Genomic DNA, 18,273 nt, shown 5'->3' with positions numbered 1-18,273 from the left:
GGTTCTGACTACTTAAGGCTATTTTTTGCCAACTGCTATTGCTCTTCCTCTTCACCATAAGGACTATCAAAAATAATTGCTTTAAGGTGTTTGTACAAATGAGAAAGTAACATATGGTTTGTGTTGGATATGTTGTGCTGTGACTATACTATACATTGGACATCAAGTCCTGGAAATTAAGCAGAGTTTCTCTGAATAATGGTAGTATTCATGGTAGTAGTGTGAGAGGATGCATGAAGTTGAAGAAATTAAGAAAAGAATGAATGAATGAAGGAGTGATTGCAAAGATGTTTATTTGTATAGGGACGAGTATGTAACATAAGCTAATGTGACACACCACAGCATTTAAGCTCATTTGCAATGCCTGTCCCTGGATGGGCCTTTAAAATACAGACAAGTCAACAACGAATACAGATGGTACAAAACACAAACTCAACCATAAGTACTCAGAGTAAAAATACAAAACTAACCCAGCCTAGAATCTATAGCCTAGCTAGATGCTGTTTTCAGTGTCACACACCAGGATGCTGGAAGTCAGTCACAGCTGGGGGGGCTAAGAGAAACTCTATACGACAGCAGTAATTACAGTTACCCAGTTACCTTAATGTAGCTGTAGCTACTGCATTGAACTCTCTTCAGGGGTCTGTCTGACAGGATGATCAGTGCCCTCACATCTCTGGTTTCAGTATTACAAACGTATAAACTTCTTTTAATAACTGATGGTTTGCCTGATTTTAGGGGGAGCTTCAACCCCCTCAGCACCCTTACTGCCAGCATCCATCCATGCGGGACGGATGTACCCTGCCAGATAAAAACTGTGCACACACTGATCTTTTTGTTTTCAGGCAGTAAAGTCTCCATCCTTAGAGTGCACAGGTTTGGTTGGTTTGCTTACAGATGTGTGTTTGTCATGGTGACATGGCAACAGAAGGAGAGTGAGGATGGACGCCTCCTCCCCTGAGCTCTTCATCTCATGCCTGTTAGTGATCTGCCTGTCAACCATCCAATTACACAGACACCTATTAGAGGGCCCACACAGGCGCACACACTCAGCATAGCATCTTGATGTGGAGTGTTGTTAGCGACTAGAAAGGGCTCTTATTAAAAGAGTGAAAAGAAGACGGAAGGTAGAAAAGGCTTTAATATCCTGTGATATGACATGTGCTTTTCCTGCTTTTTTCATCTTCCTGCTTTTTCCCCCTCAAGGTCTTTTATTTTATTTCATATGTATGAACTATTTAACACAGCTTCTGGTGTTCTGTTGTGATGTGCATTTTGAGGAGGGTGTTTTGGAGTTTTCAGAGCTCAAATTACTTTTTTTTTTGTCCCAATTTGCCCCCATTTCTCTGTTTTGGTCTCTGGCAGCTTTGTACTTGGAATGGAATTTCGTTATTTGAAAATTCTTGAATGAATACAAGGCAGTAGAGCTTGTTGTGCAAGCAAATACATTCACACTTTAGTCCAGGGTTTAGTGGGAGAAACAAAGAACAAGGACATTTTCCTTCTTGTTGCAATGTGTTTCACCCCTTTTGTTGATTTAGAGTGATGCTCCAGTAGACACCTCGCTTTACCTTCAGGCCCGAATGCAAAGCTCCGTCTTGACAGAGTGAGGGGGAGGTCGAGAAAGAGCAAGAGAAGGAGAGAGGGCACAGCCATAGACATTCTCCCACAATCAAGGCACAGACACAGATTTCATTGTGTGCACACACTTGCTTAGGTGGGCAGGAAATAGGCCAGACACACAAATACTAAATCTCAGGTCATGGTATTTGAAATTCTGAGCTTAGCTGGCCATTAAAATGGGTCAGGGACAGACCTGTAGAATATATCATATCTCCAAGGAGATAATGATTCTATATACCATCTACCATCCCTGTTGACATCAGCAGAAAAGTCACTAGTGTTTCTGGTGTTGTTCGTGCCAAAGGCAAGATCATTAAAATATTTCCCAGTAAAAAAAAAAATTCCCTCAGGATATTTAGAAAATACACTGTAATTAATATTTAGTAGTTGTGGATTTAAGCATCCAAGACCAAAACCAAATCTAGCTTGCTACTATAGGTCAAATCTAAATTCCTGCTTCTGTTAAACCTGGCAATGTTAAGGTCATGCCACACCAATTTATCGTCTTCAATAATGAATTTTAATTTTTCCTCTGCTGCTTGGGCACCGTATTCGTTTTGGACACATGATGTGAACAGTAGCTATGTAAGTTAACATGTAAGCCATTGTTACCAGATGATGACACCTCTAAGACACCCGCAGTATTTAAAAGCCATGTGTTCATTTTCAGGCCTCTCAAGATATCCGTATACATATCAGTTTGACCCAAAAGTAATCAGATTTCTTTTTTTTCCCCCACATAATTTGCACACGAACTGAGATGCCTGTATCTATTGACTACCACTTCGGATGTATGTTAAGGTTAACAAACTGAGTTGAATAAAATGAAGTTTCAGTTTTGAAAGTAAGCTTCCAGTTTGCCTTGTTACTGAAAGAGTTAATGGGGAATCTGGAGAGCAGAAACAAAAGTTTATCGAGCTGTATTATAAAATCAAAACTCCATTTTTAGAAAATCTGTAAAACATTAAAGTGGATATTAATGTGAATTTATTCATGCTTTGTTGTCAATGTTTCTCTATTTCTCTGTTTGCGCTGGCAAATGGCAGCACTGTTAATATTTGGATGACGACCCTCCCGCTGTCTCCAGAGACCAGGGTTCAAGTCTCAGCAGGGTGGCAAGCTGCACTGCTCTCAGATTAGACACATCCTCTCCCAAAAGGATGGATCCTGTGTGTAACTGGGTGATCCATAGTGTTTGATTGTCTTAAACCGTGCACCTTGTGTACAGAAGGATTCCTGCGCAGTCATGCCTGTTAGAAGCTGTTATGAATGCAGATTTTCTTTATTCGGATTTTCTCATGGATATACCATAAGACATTTCTGAAAAAGACATTTGATTTGCTGTTGAAGCTGTTCATATATGCTGAAATGATTAGTTAACAAATCAATTAATCAGTTAATTAATTGACAAGAAATTGACTGCAGTCGATAATCAATTAATCAGATACTTATCAAGCAATAATTCCAAACATTCACCTGTTCCAGCTTCTCTAATCTGGTCATCTCTTTTTCTATTGTTGAATATCGTTTTGGGTCTTCTTGGATTCATCTTTGAGTTTTGGGCTGTTTAAAACTTTAAATTCAAAATGACACCTGGGGTTTCTGGGAACTTGATTATTTCAACAATTTTCTATACAGTTTTATATTGTACAGACAATTAATAAAAAAATAAAACAAACAATGAAAACAATCGATCTGTGGAAACTACACCTCTTGTTTAATAGGAGAATGTTCTCCCTATAGACTAATTCTGTTTCAAAGTATCACGACACATCCTGAACTTTTCTAACTGAGCCTGATGAGTGGGAGGACTGGCTGTGTCAGATTCTGCAGACTCTGCAGTTATGGTCCTGTAGGTGCATGACAATAGAAGCTGCTGCTAAACTCGCCTTTGACCCTAGTGAATGATTTTGCCTGCATAGCATGGCCTTTTGCATTTAGACATCTCACAGTTATGCAAGAACACATGCCTGTTTGTGAAACAACAAATGATGTAGGAGGTGGCAGACAAGTGTTTTTGGCAGCTGAATCTCACTTAGCTTGGCTTTATTGTGATGTGTTAAAGTGGTCTCATGTGGTGTTTGATTGATGTAGTGATAATAGCTGAGTTATTGACATCGAGAATTTTTTACCATAAATTAATGTTACTGATTTAAAGCACTTACTACTGTTAGTGTAATTTGTCATTTTTTCTCTAAGGCAGAATATTTTCAAAATACTTTGATTTAATATCATGTGGTTAATACATCTACCTCTCTATGCTGGTAGCATTGTGGTGTTCATTATGTGTTGTCTGTCTGGTACGACTTGGAGGGGCCCCTTGACCTTCATTTTGCCTTCTGTTCTTCCCTTTTAGTCAACTTGGTAGTCTTTTTAAATGAATCTGTTTTATGTTTTTTAAAACCCAGCGCCAAACGATAATTATTTTTACACTGTGCTACAGTCTACACGGTACTCCAAAATATGTAATGAAAATACATTTCTGCTGCACAGGCACGTTAAAAATTTAGATAGAGATTTACTTACGTTCTTTTATGATTCAGTGGGCATACTTTTGGCAATTTGTGTACTTTGTTTATAAACCACATTACTAATTAAATTATTCATTGGCTGGGGAAATCACTCTGCCGCACTTCCGTCAGTACGCCTGTCGAAGTACGTCTACCTGATTCGTCTTTTTTATCTTGTTTTGAATATTTCCTCTCATCCTATCATCATGTTTATTACCCTGTTTTTTTCATGGCTCACCCTTTATCACATAAAGACTCAGCTGCACACCTTTTGGGACCATTTGTGTACATAGACCGTATATGTTAACCTTTTTGTTTTATTAAATCTAATGTAATCTAAATATAAATATAAAGACATTGTTACGTAATTCCATGACAGTGTTGTCAGCAGGATCAAGGTGAACCAGGACTTTGATATCAGTATTACCAGAGAATCAATAAATGTGATCTGTTCAGCTTTTGATAACCCACTTTTGTCCTATTCTTAGTTTACTTTTTTCCAATCACAAAAAGACCTAAGCTCGACTGCCTCTGAATTTATGTGATAACTCAGAGGGATCTACTGTGCATGCTAAATAGTGTCACAAACATCCCCAGGACACAGACTCGTACAAGCTAAAGTCTTTGATTGTCAGTGCTCAGCAGGAGAAGACGCTTCCTCATCACTGTCCATGACGCTGGTGCTTACGCGACAGCTCCTTACCCTGCAGCAGACTGTCTTCACTGTCTGTGTCTCTGCTTTGGTTTTCATCAGGCTTGTATGACTGTGATGGATAGCTTATATCCCTTCCAGGGTTCTATAATCATCAGACCACCAAGATGTCACTTCCTCGCCCTTCAGTGTTAGAGAAAATGAAAGCTTGGCTGTGTAAATGTTACCACATCGCTTTGCTCTACTGCCACGTCATCCTTTGATGGGAAGGCTTGTACAGACCTTACATTTTGGCAAGTATGTAGCATTAATGTGTCTGTGCAGCAAGATGTTGATAAAAAACAATTCCAAAAATGACTTCATATGACTTTTATGTGTGTAAGTTTAGATGACTCCAGGACAGACTTGGTCTAGACACTAAATCTCAACCCACTAGCTGCAATCTAAAGGCGGAGAAAGGTCATTCCTGCCCAGTGCCCTTCTGTTGACATCTGCCTGATTTGGTTTAATTTAATTAAAACTGATGGAAAAAGGTCATGCCTACTGTGATGTCAACACATGAATGTAACCAGATAGAACACTGGACACTCTTCAAATTCTGTAAGATGTATTTAATTGCTCCTTTTCCTTATTGTAGTAGGTTCATCAAGCATTAAGAAGATTTAGCTAAAAATAAGCAAGTTAGAATACATGTATTCAGTCTCACGCTTTCCTTTTTTCTCTTTTATTCAGTCCAAACAAACACATGCTGTATATACTGTTTATAAACATGGGCCACGTCTAACTGGATAAAGAGAGTGCCAAACACGTAGATGGATTAAGGCCAGATATTTTCAATTTGCACAGAGGTGATTTTCCATCCTCTCTGACGATAGAGCAATCCTGCTGAAAGAGCACAAAGCTCAGCACTTGGCGAGCAACAAGGTTCAGGTGTGTGTGCGTGTGTGTTTCTCTCTAACCAGAATACATACTGTATCTTAAAACATTTTTTTTAGCCATCTAAGGAAGAGGCATAATTATAAAATAATTAATTTTAATGTTTTTTAATAAGTTTGTTTGCTGACAGTGTAAAAGTTCAGTCCTTGTGTGACCACTGATTGTCTGAATTTTTGGCAGAGTACTCAGGATTCAGAAATTAAATTGAAATATTGCCGTATTCTTGATTCAAATGTCATATAAGTTTGTCATAAGACATAGTGATTAGAGCTCCTCAAGGTTTGATTTTAGTTCCCAACTTTTTTCTGTTAAATTCCTTCTTTTATGCATATATTTAGTTTCTCCACTACTTGACTGGCAAGGCAAACATGGTTCAATACTACTTGGTGACTCAAAACAAACTTTGGACTCTCAGCTAATAAGGTTAGGTTAACAGATGTCAGAGACTGACAGATCATCTTTGATCATATTTGATCGTGACCAGCCTTTGATGTTAAAGAGAGTTGTTCGCTTTTCTTTTTCTTCATTTCAAACATATTTCAAACTCATCTAGCATGTTAAGCCACTGAAGGGGTCAGGAGAACATTCAGTTTGATTCACTTTACTTCCAGTTCATAGAAAAAGATAAAAGGGTATCAAATAGAATCTAAAATAGCAGCTTCTGGGCTGTCCTGGTGGCTCTGCCATGATAGGTTTAAAACTCACCGGGATCCTTTTGTTGCTTTGTTACATTTCTTCTCACCCATCTTTTCTACTTCTTTTCACTGTGAGCAGTCTAATAAAGCAGAAATGCCATAAAAGTCATCTTTAAAAGAGCATTGCTCCATAAATTATATTGAGTATCTGGGACATGACACTTCCCCTGATCATTTCTGGTGAATCTAGGACTGAGACATCCGCATACTCTTTTCAATGAGGAAATATACCACAGCTGCATTTCTGAGCTCCCACTAAAGGTAGTTGGTAATCCAATCTAAAAATGTCAGTGATAAAATGAAAAGTATCGCTATGTTGAACAACAAGAAATAGTAACTTGACGAGGTACTATCTCACTCACCCCACCATTCTTTTACCTTAAGTCGCCTGGAAAGATGCGTACACTTTGTGCTCCCCTGATTGAAAGATGTCTCTGATGCCTCTTTTTGGTCACTTGGGAGCAATGGAAGTTGTGAACACAAAACTGGCACAAAGTTGATGGCAAACTTGTTACCAAACAGTTGCTTATTTACACATGGAACAACTTTGGCTTTCATTTGGAGTCATGTTTCTATCCACCTGATGAATGTAATGTAGATGTAAAAGTCTTTTTCACTTTGGAGCTGCAAATTCAACCCATTGTCATTTAATACATTGTTAAAAATATATACAAATATTTATTATTATTGCTTTTATGAATGCAACATTTTGTTTTTTGTTTTATTTGGAAATGTGTGTCATGTGGATGTTGTTTGATCGACAGAATATGTGATCACTTAACAGGGAGTGTCAGAAAACATGCAAAACATACCACTACAATATACTACGATAGGTTGACTGAAGGAACTTAAGTTGTATATAGTCAACAATCTAAATGATCTGTTTTTGTTTTATATCATGTGGCCACCATTGTATCACATTTACCCTCAGCAGTTCCTTGTTTTTTATGTGTGCACCTGACTTTTGATTATAATAGTGTACTCTGGCAAAGTGGGGTGCCCTGGTAGCTAACCTTACTGCAGCAGCCCGGGTTCGATTCCAGCCTGTAGCCATTTGCTGCGTCATCTCCTCTCTTTCCCCACTTTCCTGTCACTCTTCAGCTGTCACTGTCAGTTAAAGGCAATAAAAGCTCCCCTCTCGCAGCTACACTATTCTATATGTACAGTTATTGTATGTGTTTAAACATGAGCATATATGAATATTTGTAGCATTTTTTCTTAGCTCTATCTCTATCTTAGTACAGTATTTTACTGTAATCCCCAGCACCAGTTGTATAGAACTACGCTACAGATTCACCACAGTTACTTTAGCACATGGAAGGCAATTACATTTACTAGGTATTAATAATAATTAATTTAAACTACAGCAAAAGCTGGAGCAGTGAACTTTTCAGATTCACCATCTCTTTGTTGTGTTATTTGCTGTGATTTTTAGAGTAATGATAAAGCACAAGGTGAGAGTATAATGACAGCATCTGTAATCATGTAGCTGATAAAGGGATTATGTACATAATTTGTATTTGCGGTACATGAGTGGAAGAGGAAAGAAAAAGAAAAATGTGTTAACAACATACCGTGGATGAAACAATCTTATAACAGAATTAGTTGGAAATTAAATGTCAAATAGCTGCTGATAAGGACAACTTAAATTAATGTAACATTGCCAAAGTAGAAGAGAAATGGAGATTTATTGGCCCTTCAGGGGAACTTTTCTTAACTTAGTGCTGCTGCTGTTGAAGGAAACATCAAAGCAGGATTTAACAGACATAGACCGAAATATTAAAATCCAGGAGCACAAACAGCAGCATCAGTGTAAAACATACAGACAGTGCAAACATTCACAATATCACCCGAGGCATTTAGGCTTTCACCATGAATAATTTTTTTTATGTCAATAAATTGCGGCTTAAAATAAATACGGCAAGAACAACAAACAAACTTTCATGATTAACATAGTAAATGTAAAGCAGAACCAAGATTGCAGCCATGGTTCTTTTAAGTTATTAATGCTGCACGTTTGAGTTGTCCCAAAGAAAAAATAATACATTAAGTTTTGACTTCTGATGTGAGAAACTTTGGAAATCCAAATAATTGAGCCTTAATTTGTAGCATACAATCATTATATTCCTTGAAAACCTGTTTGATTTGTCAACACATTTACTTAACAGATTTTTGTAAAAAAGGGTTGCATTGTGAGGTTATACAAAAATAATGTACGTGTGTGTACAAGCAGAGAGCATGCAGGGTTTTCTTTATTATGCATCTCGATCCAGCACACATACTGTACTGCAGAAGAGACACGCATAGAAGACATACAAACATACAAATACTATTCAGAGAACATTTTGTACACAAATACAATACATATATTTTGTATCTTGAATGTTAGATAATAATCCTGTAAAAATTTAAAGTAAAGCACATAATGACATCCATGTTACATAAGCTGTCATAGCTTAATAGATACATGGCAATAATATAATATGACAGCTTGGTAAAGAATAAAGGATGCTAATTTAATCTCTGTTGAAGAAAACAACAAACACTGCTGAGCACCAAACCCCCAGTGTTTGTGCACCGGCCTCCTCCAAGGAGAGGCATTAGCAACTAGCTGACATTGGCTAAAAATAATTTAAAACATTTGCTTACAATGTCCTTGTGTTTGCATCTGTCCTTGAAAAATAAACAATTTATAAACTGATATTCTTTCCATAAAAACAAACTGATCTCCACAGTGTATCTAGCAAATATCAATGCCCCGTGCTCCAGTGGTACATCCAGACTGCAGGTACACATACAGTAGAGACTGCTTCCATGTGTCTGCTGCGTGAAGTGGAAATGGGCTCCACATTAGGCTATTTCTGGCTGCACAGCTGGAAAGCACTTTAAAGGCAAAGCAAGCCATTTATTTCTACTTATTATAGATATATGACTGTGTGCCCACACAAGTGGAAAAACCCTGTTGTGCGGGAAGAAAGGAGACACAGTTCGTTGTTTCCCGCTTTAATAAACATGAGATTCAAATACGAATGCACCAACTGCGGACCACACAGACAACAGAAGAGTGTGATTGCTACCCGGAGGTCCATTGATCAAAGTCTGGCCTGTTGACAGGCACCTGGGCTTCCTCATTTTCCCAAATCTCCAGGGACCATTGAGGAGTAAATAACAACTGCTGCTCTTCACATAAAAACTATGCCAGTTTGCCAACTCTCTACTTTTTCTCACTTCTTCTCTCTATTGTTGTTTAAGGCTTTATATTTAACAGTTAGCAACATTCTAAAAAGGTGTACGGAGGCAGCTTCTTTGAAATATAATTGAAGAGTTTTAAGAAACAAAGCTGAAAGATTTTAAAAATGTGAAGATAAGTCAGAAAATAAATAAGTAATTTAAGTTCACATCTCAATGTATGCTTGAGGGGCACTGGTTAACACACTCGCAGGATTTCATCCTTTTGTTCTGAACACTAGGTTTAAAAGTTAGCACCACACATTACTTGTTTAAAGAGATCAACACAGTGCCAACCCCTAAAAATATCAGTCAGTCACACCCACCGGCTTCCTTTTTCTCAACTAGACAGTCATTGCTTTCCTATTGCCTCCTTGAAAATATGTACGTAGATATATACAATTAATTTACGCTGACAAGCATGCTTTGAAAGAAATATAAAATCGCTGTCTGGATTACAATCAGTGGCAGAGTTTTGTCCAGGAAGACGTCAGGAGCAGGAGTTGGCACCTATAATCAACCTATAATGGAACGGTTAGTTACCAGAAGCTGGTAAAGGAAAAGCAAATGACAAACATTATCATTGAACATTTTATAGATACATTGAAAATAAACGTTTTATGGTTATGTTGATGAAAATGCGTAATCGTGGAGTTTTGTATAAAATGTTTTATTCCTTTTTATATTCACTTAACCACAGACTCACACACACCTGCCCTGAATGTCATGAATACACACTCCGATGTTCTGTCATATTGGGAGCCAGGCTAAGGAAGCGAGCAGGAATACAGCCCATCTGTTTCTCTGTGATGAGCCTCCTGCAGAGCTCTCTCCACATTATCAGTGGCCCCACTGAGCCAAATACTAGTAATTGTATTGTATCTGTTGGCACAGACTACAAAGTCATAGCAACTGCACGGCCATACAGATGGCACAAAGACAAATTGGAAAAGCTCTGTGGATTCAGAGAAGGTGCATTTTATTAATACGAACGGCCCATTTTGTGTGGAAGCGACTGTCAGTAACTGTGCTCTGTTGGTCATGTTTGCCAACTGATCAGCAATATACACACACATCTCACACAGCAATATCCAATAACACAGATGGAACAAATGCTTACTCCATTTCATTTCTCTCCTCTGTGGCCGTTTTTGGTATTTTTGGACAGTGCACTGTGGTAACACACACTTTTATGTTTATCTTGGAGGAAACATTTATTTAAAATATGCATACAGTGCCCCCCTTTCTCATTTCAGCCACATTCAATGCAATGTTTGCTTTTTAATCCAGTGAAATGAATTGTACTTTTAAACCAGAATACTTTTGGTAATATGGCCACACTCATGACACTGTGCTAAGGTGTGAGAAGGCCAAACTTAGGTCCAGTGAATTTAAGTATGTAATAATAAAGAAAGCACCTTATCAAGGCAAATGTTTCACAGGGGGAAATCTCAGAGCTTATCATTGCCCTAAAAACAGGTCTCCTGTGCTTTGTCATGCAAGAACATATGGGAAATACTATGAATACATATGACTGAGGATAAATCGGGATAAATAAAAACAAGTGAAAAAAAATCTTAAACCTAAACTTGTTTGTGAATACACTTTCTCATTTAAGTGATACCAGCATGATTTATGTTCTTTGTTATTGTGCTTCGACTATATTTGCTTATTTCACTTCCCTATTTTTTTACCTTTTTACTGTGATAAAGCACCGGAATTAGTGTTTCTTTGCGGGGTGTAACTCCTCGATGAGTTACAGGAAAGGGGGGAGAGAGAGAGGGGATTACACGCAGCAAAGGGCCACAGGTCAGAGTCGAACACATGGCCGCTGCAGCAAGGACTCCGCCTACCAGGTGACCTACCAGGGCGCCCTGTACCTGAAGTGTTTCTCTGTAACATTAAATATTTGTGAATAAATAAGCAACAATCAAAGTCTGATAGATAAAACACACTTGTAGTTATAAATTGATAAGTGCAATACTCAAAAACTCAAACAATCATCTGCTTCATCAGGACTTTCTTGGCATGGTTTGATTGGATTGGATTGACAGTGGCGTCTCCCTGATATCACAAGCACAAAAATCCTCGTCACTGGAGTTTTGATATTGTAGATAAAACTTTACATCACCTGTTTCCTACAGAGCTCTCCCACTTCAAACCAAAAAAACAAAATCTCCAAATAACCAGACAGAAACAAATGCATTCATGTGGAACTCCATCACTCCCAGTAAGGAACTGCTTAAGAAAATTGATTTTCAGGGCCTAAATTAACCTCAACAGATGTTTCCAGGAAGCTCATATTTTTTTACTGAATGAGATTAATCTGTTATAATTGACCCACATTTGTGTTATAAGTCGCTCACTGCGTTGACACTCGTTCTTAGAGAGAAACCTTGAAGTGTTCGCAGTATAATAGTTTGTCATTGAGCAGCAAGTGTGACTGAAATGAGCTTTCAGCAGCACTGAGCTCACTGTTCGTAAAGGACCTTTGTCATACAGACTCGCCTTTTGTTAAAACTACTGTCTACAACAAAAAGAGCTGATAGGGGACAAATGATGTAAGTTTGCTGATGTGTTAATTTATAATGTTTATAATGGGCTAAAAACAGCAGATCTAACAATGTTTTTTATCCCTATATATTCTGTTGCCGTGGTGCTGTGTCTTGTTGTTCTGATGCGTGTGTTTTGTTGCTTTTCCGCTGGATAAACAAATTATCTTTAAAAAAATGTTTCCATCGGCTGCTTTTATTCTTTAAAATCTTTGGAAGGTCTGTTTTTTCAAAAGATTTACAGTTTCAGTAGCCAGTCATATGAAAACAATCCACAGAAATTAAAATGATGCTACGACTGTCTTTGGTGCAGCTTTAAATGATCCAAGAAATTAATTCCTTGAAATGTGTAACAGGATTACGAGTCAAAGTAGGTGATCAGCATACTCGTCTGTGATCTTATTGGGTGATGTCTGAACTACTAAAACTCTTATTAAGAATTTGGTTGAGGGCCTCGTAAAGGTATTAGTCATGCTTAGATAATACAAATTTAACTAAAAACCAGTTATTGACAGTCATGAACTTGTTTGAACAAGTGGCAAGTTGAACCCAAGTTGTCAGAGCTGGAGGCCAACACCTCCTCACTCACTGCTCTATTTTAATGTCAAACCACTGTTTCCAGGTCTGTCTCCTCTCTGCGCTCCTTTGTGGTGAGGAAATGTATTCCTCTCAGGCTGTGTGCTCATTTCAGGAAAGTTTTGGAAGAGCAGCCTGACAGGTCTCCATGAACAATTCAAAAACGAAAGATAGGGAAAGAGAAAAAATGTGCCTTTAAATAATTCAATTGCAGGCACTTATTAAAGGCTTTTTAAAAATATACAGCTTTCAATAAATATGGCTAATGCATTATACCAAGAGAACAAGAATCTAGAGCCTTGCCAGCAGCTCTGTGGGGTTCTACTTAGGCACAGTGGTGTATGCTAAGCTGCTGATGTTTAACAGGAATGTCATTAGTTTCGTGTGTATTTGGTCCTAAACCAAACTACTGGAAATCCCCCCAATAGCTGTTGAGGTATTTAAATTACAGCCACAAACTTCACTGTGGCACTGGAGGAAAGGTCAGGTGATCAATGAAGTCAGTAGAATATATCATCAAGGAACCATGAATGTCTGTTCCCACGTTTGTACCAATTTATTTAGAAGAGATGGAGAGATACGTCAGTGAATAAGTGAAAACTTTGACCTGATGGTGGCACTAGAGGAAAGGTCAGTGGATGACCAAAGTCAGTGTGATTCATTCTCTGGGGACCATTAATGTCTGTACAAGATTGTATGGCAAACCATCCGATAGTTGTTGAGATATTTCAGTGTGGGCCAAAGTGGTGGATGGACCGACCGACTGACAGACCATCCCTAGAGCCTTGCCACTAGCATGGCCAAAAATACACCAATGCATATCAGCACATTTGCCTTCCTCAGGGTGTCTAGACACACAGTGAGCCCACACCGATAAGTGCCCCCACTGCACACCCCTGTATTAAGGTGAACCCACATATTTGGTCGCTATGAGCAGTTCTGTCAAAGGAAATATTAAATATTTGAATCACTAGGGGCAAAAATCTAGAGCATGTAACATAGAGATATGCAGTGGCTCGCAACGTGCCTTGACTACTGACTACTGATATCATAGCAGCATATCTGGGAAAATGAACCAGGTACAACATAACTGATATAACGGGTAATACAATCTATTGTTAACATTAATTGAGTCATTTATCAAGCAAAAAAGCTGCTTCCAGCTTCTGTGTTATATCATTGTAAATTAAATATAGTTGGACACTGTGAGGAATTGATCATTTAGAAAATGATCACCTGATCAGCAATGAAATAGCTGTCAGTTACAGCTAACCTCTCTATGTCATTGGCTCAGCAGTGCAATGCCATTTAAGAGCAGATGTTAGCCAATCATCCTTGAGTACCTGTTATACTTTCGAACTCCTGAAATAAAAGTTTGGCTCTCTGTAATGGATTTGTTTTCACAAGGATCCATCTTCCTGCCAGCATGAACTCTTTGTTAAAACTTGATGGCAAACAGCAGAAAGAGTTCCTGCTGATCCGACACACATGATCGGACTCTCTTCACACTGATCAGAGCTTTGGGCCACTATGATGCAGTTTAACACATCAGTGTGTGGTGGAGGGATTATTGGATGCAGTCTAGATGTGTGTTGGATCATTAGTATGCTCAGGCAGGATCAGTCAGTCAGGCTTATACACTCAGATTTCACTCAGCGTGTCTCGCTGCACTGCGCTTCACTGCTGTCAGAGTTGCATCATTAAGATGTTCTTCCTGCTCCACAGATCAAGTCGTTTTGAAAGAGGAGCAGCAGTGCAAAGTTTTACATAGACATTTATCAATGCTTCTTTCATGATCCAGCGTGTGACATTTAGGAGGATCTATTGGCAGAAATGGAATATAATAGTAATAGGTGTGTTTCCATTAGTGTATAATCACCTGAATATAGAAAACTACTACTATTTTTTGTTAATGTACAATGAGACATTTATATAAATAAATGCCACAAGTCGCCTTCCATGGAGTCGGCCATGTTGAACCGCCATGTTTCAACAGGAACCAAGAAGAGACAATCCGACACCACTATTTGCATTCGCAGCCACCGTAGTTTCTCCTTGGTGCTTGGAAGGGAGGGTCAAATGAGAATGTTTCGATCTGCAACTACACTGCTGGATGCCAGTATATCCTACACACTGGACTTGTTGCCTATTGCCTAGGCTCCTCAGTCTACCCTTATATTAATGATGTTTAAAGATTTATTCAACTGGTCTGTCCCCGTATGTGCAGATTAAGGGAAATGTGAGTCAGTACATTTGAATATTTAAGGTAACCTGAGTTTATATTAGTACATTATATTATTATATTTCATATAGGCTTTTTGCCTTTATTAGACAAGTCAACTGAAGATTGATAGGAAAGGGGGAGAGAGAGCGGGAGCACAGACAGCAAAGGGCTACAGGTCGGAGTAAAACCCATGGCCACTGCAGCAAAGACTCAGCCTTGGTACATGGGACGCCCCATGAATAAAGATGGATGGATATCGACTACAGCATGATTGACTTGATTTTTCGGTGCATGTATGTGCAGCGCACGTGAGCAGGTGTGAAACAGGTCTTTATGTCATAATGTGTGGCACTTTTGTGACTATATCTTACTTTTGATTGAAAATAAAATGTTACGTGTATTGTACTAACTTATCTTATATGATGTAACATTTCATATATTGTGCAAAAACTAAAATTGTATTTTATGTAATTAATTTTATTGACCAGACCTTTATAAGGACCTGTTCACTATGACTGGAACAATCCAGATCCAGAACAAATTCAACTCTAACTCATGCCCAGAAAGTGTATACAAAGTTTGTATTTTGCAATTCTCCTGTTCTTTGTTTTTGGTCAAAAAATTGTCAAAATATATAAAGAATAGTATTTATATAGTAAAGCTTATGACACAAGATTGATAACGTAAAAGATTTTAAAAAGTTAAAAGTTAACACATGGTTCTATTATTATTATTATTATTATTTTTTTTTTTTTTTTTTTTTTTTTTTATTTTTTTTCATGAGCGATGAGCAATTTATGAAAGTTAAGTGGAGTTATTGAGATCAATGACTTCCATGGACTACACTTGGTTAAATGATCTGCTCTCTGGAGTGTTTGTCAGTTTGAAAAATGTGGTGACCTTTTTAATAAAGCATAATAGCCGGAAGATCGTGGACGTGAATCAGTCCGCCAGAAAACAATCAATACCAGCTTTTCTCTCTCATTACTACACACTGCTGTACAAGGGTGGACTAAACCTCTGCGCCTTGTGAACTTAGCCTGCTTTACTCAGATGACTACTTACTTACTCAGTGACGTAACGCAAAAGTGTCACATGATCAGTGTTGAGGAGTTAGTCAGTAGAGGAAGTGTTCCTGAAGTGGCTGATGGCTGAGGGGGATACCTGATGGTGGATGGCTGCAGTGGAGCTTGGAATTCTGGAAGGGAGAGGACAAAGGAGAAATATAATTAGACGGACCAAAGGTTGGTGGAAGGAAACAGTGTGGGGGAGATATAGCAGGTAAGGGGGAGGGGAAGATGAGGCTGGACAGAAGGAGTAGAAGAAGAAAGAGGTTAGAGGAGAGAAATTAAACAGGAAGAAAGACTAGAAGGAAGAGGAAATCATTTATAATGCATTGTAGACTGTTAAAATAATAAACGAAATCAAGGAAGACTTGTTAAAAGCTGTAATGAGCGATACAAAGGCAGGTAAGGGAGCCAAGGGGTCTAATTAAAGTTTAATCTTTTTTAGTGAAGGTCTTAAAGTGAAGATAAATGTGTTGTCTGGACTTTGGCACACTTCATGTGTCTTTTCATTTTGGAAGAAGCTACGCTTCATCTACAAACTCTAATCTATTACAAGTTCTGCCCATTTAAGAAGACAAAGGAATAAGCGGCTGGACGGAGTCGATATCTAATCTCTCCGCTGTTCTCCTCCTGCTGCCAAGGGACAGAAGCAATGGAGGAAATATCAAGAGAGCTGAAGTATGAGAGGCAGAGATTAGAGACAGGCGGCCCACGCAGTGCTTCTCACTTTTTCTAGGAGAAAAAAAGCATCTTGGATGATTGAGCAGCTCTAAATGCCGGTGTGATTATATATAATCACTAGAGCCACATTCAGAACTGGTTAGAGACACAAGCCTTCATGTATTTAGTACTGCTTTACCTTATCAGCAAGCACCATTTCTTTCTCTTTATCAGTGGTCACAGCCTTCACCCCTCGGACGTGTTTCCCAAACGTGGACTCATCACAGAGAACTCCAGATAGATGACAAATGTCATATATGTTACCTGCCAGTGCTCGACTACCTTCAGGGCTATACATTGTAGGCAAATTAAAGATCTTTTCAGAATAAAAACATGGTGGCCATGCTCCAAATTTCTAGCAGAATTTGCTGCAGAAACATTTAAGAGTTTAACGATTAATGATTTAATTAATGATTTAACAGTGATTTCCACAATGAAAAGCTAGATAATCTGTTTCCTTTCTACTTGCTAACTAATTGCTAACAGTTTGTTATCAACATTAACTACAAATTGAGCCATGTAGATTGTGAGCTTGTGACATTGACTGTTGCAAAGAAAACACAGCTCCTAGACCTGATATGGCTTGTGGGCGGGGTGGCTACATTTTAGGCTTTAAATTAATGTTTAGGTCTGATAAGATAATTATTTTCTCTAACCTACATAGTCCTACAAATTACATTTTTTTTAAAAACAACATCCTCCGGTGTAGAAAGAATATATTCATGTATTTTCATTAAAGGGTTGAATACTTCACTGCCATGATTGTTTTTCACTTTGCAAGGAAATAAGACTTTTTTTTTAGTGTATTGTACTAAGCTAAAGACATCAAACTGGCCTAACTTTGAGTAGGAAACATCGGCTGTGGCTCAGAGGCAGAGCGGGCCGTTCCTTAATCGGAAGGTTGTGGGTTCGATCCCCGGGTCCTGGTGCCACATGTCAAAGTATCCTTGAGCAAGATACTGAACCCCAAATTGCTCCCGATGCCATGCATCGGTGTATGAATGTGTATGAATGTTGGTTTCTGTTCGATAGAGTGTGAATGTGTATGAAAGGGTGAATGTGGCACGTAGTGTAAAAGCGCTTTGAGTGGTCGGAAGACTAGAAAGGCGCTATACAAGTACAGGTCCATTTACCATCGTGTGTCCAGCAGAAAACCTTAAAATTAACCAAATTAGCATATTCATTGATTCTGTAATTTTTTTATGAGGTAGACAGTTTTTTTTACGGAATTTAATGTGGAATGTTTTTTGTGTGGAAAAACATATCAGACAAGCAAACTGTTTGTATATGCTTTATTGTATGTCTGGAGGGGATCTTTAAGACATTTTCTGAGTTGAAATCCATCTCAACCAGAACCTGATAGAATCTGGATACAGCAGGATAAGTCCGACCAACAGGACACACACACACATGTGCAAACACACACGTGCAAACACATGCATGGAGCTGAGCAAAAAGGAAGCATTTAAGTGAAAGAAGCGCCAGAGGAC

At 38.4% G+C, this 18,273-nt stretch overlaps 1 protein-coding gene across 3 annotated transcripts in view; it reads left to right on the top strand.

Annotated features, from left to right (window-relative positions):
- Positions 1 to 18,273, top strand: part of whrna (whirlin a) — a 132,538-nt gene that overhangs the window by 63,348 nt on the left and 50,917 nt on the right. The window lies entirely within an intron of this gene.

This window comes from Dicentrarchus labrax, unplaced genomic scaffold (assembly GCF_905237075.1).
Source record: "Dicentrarchus labrax unplaced genomic scaffold, dlabrax2021, whole genome shotgun sequence".
In the NCBI taxonomy this organism is placed as follows: Eukaryota; Metazoa; Chordata; class Actinopteri; family Moronidae; genus Dicentrarchus; species Dicentrarchus labrax.
The sequence above is the reverse complement of the archived record's forward strand: the minus strand, read 5'-3'. Positions and strand labels throughout refer to the sequence as shown.